Source organism: Humulus lupulus, chromosome 1 (genome assembly GCF_963169125.1).
Source record: "Humulus lupulus chromosome 1, drHumLupu1.1, whole genome shotgun sequence".
Lineage (NCBI taxonomy): Eukaryota > Viridiplantae > Streptophyta > Magnoliopsida > Rosales > Cannabaceae > Humulus > Humulus lupulus.
Window position 1 is genome coordinate 160184476 of NC_084793.1, and position 5149 is coordinate 160189624.

A 5149-nucleotide genomic window follows, 5' to 3' on the forward strand; every position below is an offset into this window, starting at 1 on the left:
CCAGTGATGGTTGATAATAGGGAACTTTCGGTGGATTTGATTGCGTTAGACATGGAGGATTTTGGCATGATTATGGGGATGGACTGGTTGGTCAGATATGGGGCTACTATTGACTGCAGGAAGAAGATGGTGACTTTTGAGCCTGAGGGCGAGGATCCTTTTGTTTTTGTGGGTGCGGTATGTGGACCCCGCGTACCCATGATTTCAGCGTTGAGAGCCAGAGACTTTTTGCAGGGAGGATGCATGGTTTTCTGGCCAGTGTAGTGGATACACTAGGGTTATGCCGGCAGGGTCGAGAGAGACCAGATTGGTGTGTGAGTTTTGGACGAATTTCCTGAGGATCTACCAGGGTTATCGCCGTGCAAGGAGATTCAATTTGAAATTGAGCTAGCACCGGGGACAAAACCAGTATTAAGGACACCATACAGAATGGCACCAGCTGAGTTGAAGGAATTAAAGATACAGTTGCAGGAGCTTCTGGATTTGGGTTTCATCAGACCTAGTTACTCACCATGGGGCGCTCCAGTGTTGTTTGTTAAGAAGAAGGACGAGACGTTGAGGATGTGTATAGACTACTGAGAATTGAACAAATTGACCATAAAGAATAAGTACCCTCTACCAAGGATTGATGCCTTGTTTGATCAGCTCCAGGGAAAGATGGTGTTCACAAATATTGATCTATGATCTGGTTATCACCAGCTCAGGATCAAAGAGGAGGATATACCGAAGATGGCCTTCTGGACGCGACATGGGCACTATGAGTTCTTGGTCATGTCTTTTGGTTTGACCAATGCCCCGACAACTTTTATGGATTTGATGAACATGGTGTTTAAGGACTACTTAGATCAGTTCGTCATTGTCTTCATCGACGACATTCTTGTATACTCCAGTTCAGAGGCAGAGCATGAGCAACATCTTCGACAGGTTTTACAAAGGTTATGGGAGAATCATTTGTATGCCAAGTTTAGGAAGTGTGAGTTTTGGTTGCCAAAGGTGACTTTCCTTGGGCATATAGTTGGTGCAGAAGGGATTAAGGTGGATTCGTCCAAGGTGGAAGCAGTGAGAGATTGGCCGAGGCCAAGGAACGCCTCGGAGGTGTAGAGTTTCCTTGGGTTGGCAGGTTATTACAGGCGGTTTGTGGAGGGATTCTCAAAGATCGCTTCACCAATGACAGAGTTGACAAGAAAGAATCAGAAGTCTGCTTGGCAAGAGAGGTGTGAGAATTGTTTCTAAGAGTTGAAGCGACGACTTATTTCTGCACCTGTGCTGAGAGACTAGATTGGTTTGTGAGTTGTTGGATGTATTTCCTGGGGATTTACTAGGGCTACCGCCGAACAGGGAGATTCAATTTGTTATTGAGTAAGCACCAGGAACAGAGCCAGTTTCGAGAGCACCGTATAGGATGGCACCAGCAGAATTGAAGATATAGTTACAAGAGATTTTGGATTTGGGATTCATGAGGCCTGATTACTCACCATGGGGCGCTCCGGTTTTGTTTGTGAAGAAGAAGGACAGGACTTTGAGGATGTGTATAGACTATAGAGAATTGAACAAGTTGACCATCAAGAATAAGTACCCTCTACCAAAGATTGATGACTTGTTTGATCAGCTGCAGATAAGATGGTATATTTAAAGATTAATCTTCGATCTGGTTATTAATAGTTGAGGATCAAGGACAAGGATATACTGAAGACGGCCTTCCGAACGAGGTAGGGGCACTATGAGTTTTTAGTCATGTCTTTTGGTTTGACCAATGCCCCCGACAACCTTCATGGACTTAATTAATAGGGTGTTTGAGGACTTCTTGGATCAGTTCGTCATTGTCTTCATCAATGACATCTTAGTGTCCTCTAATTCAGAGGCAGAGCACGAGCAACATCTTCCACAGGTCTTGCAGAGGTTAAGAGAACATCGATTATATGCCAAGTTTAAGAAGTGTGAGTTTTGGCTACCAGAAGTGACCTTTCTTGGACACATAGTAGGAGAAGATGGGATTAAGGTGGATCCATCTAAGGTGGAGGCAGTGAGAGATTGGCCGAGACCAAGAAACGCCTCGGAGGTTCGGAGTTTCCTTGGGTTAGCGGGTTACTACCGACGATTTGTGGAAGGGTTCTCGAAGATCGCGGCACTGATGACAGAATTGACACGGAAGAATCAGAAGTTCGTCTGGTTAGAGAAATGTGAGAAAATTTATCAACAATTGAAGCGATGACTTATTACTGCACCTGTGCTGAGTCTTCCTTCGGAGGAAGGAAAGTTTGTAGTATATTGTGATGCATCAAGGTTAGGTTTGGGTTGTGTGTTGATGGAGAATGAGAAAGTTATAGCTTATGCATCATGACAGTTAAAGGAATATGAGCAGCAGTATCCTACCCATGATCTAGAATTGGCAGTGGTGGTATTCACACTGAAGGTGTGGTGACATTACTTGTATGGAGAGAAGTATGGAATATACACCGATCACAAGAGTTTGAAGTACTTCTTCACCCAGAAGGACCTGAACATGAGGCAGAGGCATTGGTTGGAGTTGGTAAATGACTATGACTGTGACATTCTTTACCACCCAGGGAAAGCCAACGTAGTGGCGGTTGCATTGAGCTGGAAAGGCTTGGGGTAGTTATTTAGTTCCACTCAAATTTCGAGAGAGTTGGCTGATGAGATGTCTAGAGCGAGGATAGAGCTGGTGGTGGGCCAGTTGGCCAACGTTACTTTGCAGTCGACTCTACTAGAATGCATTAAGGAGGGTCAATTGGTAGATGCACATTTACAGGAGATTAGAGAAAATGTCTTAGCGGGAGTAGCTAAGGAATATTCTATCTTTGAGGTTGGTATGCTACGGTATTAGGGGCAGATTTGTGTTCCAGCTGATGTAGGGATCAGACGAGAGATATTAGATGAGTCCCATACTACGCTGTACTCACTTCATCTAGGAACCACGAAGATGTATCAAGATCTACAGACCTTGTATTGGTGGCCTGGGATGAAGAAGGATGTTCTAACGCCCTGGATAGCCAAGACCGGTACACTGTATATTTATAAAGGTGTAGGACTTGCTAATCAAGTCATTAAGTTGAAAACGTGTCATTAAAGCCACTAATGAACTAGGGTTTAAAAAGGTTTTGGTCATAAAAGACACTTTTCATAAAATTAAACATTTTTGTACAAGGGGATCCCAAAAGAAACAATGTTTGAAAGTCAGTTTACAAAACTTCAAGGTATAAACAACTGCTGGCTACTCTAAGGGAAAAATAGGCATTTATGATCCTCCTGTTCCAGTCCCTTCCTCAACTGTGGTGGCTGAGTAGCTAGTCATGTACATTTTGCCTTCAGAGCTCTCCGATCAGGGCTGATCAAGCTTACCCTTGCCTTTACCTGCACCATGTAGCACCCGTGAGCCAAGGCCCAGCAAGAAAACATAACATCATAGCACAAGCACTGATAATAATCATATAACTCTTAAAGCATGTTTATACACTTAGCAATCCCTAAAAATCACATAATTCATAGACATACTCATGATTCCATAAGCTAATACTTAGCCACTTAGCAACTCATATACAACAGTTAACATTGATAATCATATCACACAATAATTAGAGTCGATGCCCTTAGGTTGCACCCTCTATTTACCCCACTAACTCCGGTCCGCTAAACCAAGCTCAGTGAATATTAAGCTGTCCTCAGCTACCAGTGGCTGAGTCGCGCCCTGTGCGCCAATGTAAACCCCGACACTCTTAGGCCGCTGGTTTAATATTCTCAGGGCATAATACTAACTTTCATAACGCATACAAGAATAGGGAACCCTTAATCCCATTATTAACTCACAACCGGGTGTAGTTTTCTTACCTTTGATTTCCAAATGCTTAGATAACAACAGATGCTCTCTGAGCACGATCCGTTTCCCGAGCCCTAGATTTTACCTAGTCGCAACCAAGATAAGGAATTCCATTAACAATTGTAAAAAGGTTTCCAATTGAAGTTCTAGCTTCCGGGACATCGAATTCGACCAAACACGGTAGTAGAATCGATCCCGAGTATCCTAGGCTAGGTTCCCGCACTTAAAACCTCCAAAAGGCTAAATGTGCCCTTAAGGGCCATGGCCCTTAAGACCCATGATGTGGCCCACCCCCTGAAACAGAGGCTATGCCTCCTTGAACACAGACACGCACCGCGGCCTTGCGCCTGTGGCGCCGCGGCGCTCCCTTACCTCAGAGCCTTCTTACCTCTTCCTTGCTCCATAGGGTCGTGGCACTCTAGAACAGAGCCGTGGCCCAGCCCCTCGAACCCAGAAAAAACCACCATTTTTAACACTCAAACCTCACTCAAAACCATCCCAATTCCACAACTCAATTATCCCAAAACTTCTAACATGTTTCCAGCAACATAATCCAGCAAAAACTTAGCCTAGGAACTCATCAAAATCCCACTCCAATATCTGAAACCCAAAAGCTTAAAAACATCAAAACCAATCAAGAAAACACCAAGATTCAAACATTAGATCGAAAATTCGAGCTTACCTTCACTGATGAACCAATTCTCTAAAAAAATTATGAGCTAACCCCCAAGTTCCTAGCTTCAATTCAGTCTTCAATTTCAAAACCCAAAAACCTCTTAGAACTCAATAAAAATCACATAATTTAAATAACCAAGAGTGTGATTCAAGTCTTACCTCAATCCTGGTTTAACTCCTTAGCTAAATACTAAGTTAATCTTCCAAAACTTCAGCTCAAATCACTGAGTTCCCAGCCAAATTTCCTTAGTTTTCAGTAGTTTCCCTTGAGAGAAAAAGAGAGGAAAGGAAAGTGACAAGCTCAAAGAAGGAGAGGGTTGGTTTGGGTATCTTCCAGTGTTTTCTAAGCTTTAACTTAGTCTATCTTTAGTTGATTAAGTCGATCCTGAGGCTCGGGGTACCAAAACGTCCCCGAGGGCAAAAATGGTAAAATTCCGCAGTATTCCCACCTAGGCTTCCTATCCTCAAATATATCTCCAAATATTTATTTTCATAACCCAGATAACCATCTAATACCCGAAATTCCCCTTGACTCAACCCAAGCCAAGTAGTAGGTCCCGTTGTGACTTTCCCGCTAACTAGCTCCCTAGGATTGCCTCAAGTCGCATACTGCAAACATATCCACATAATAATGTTGTC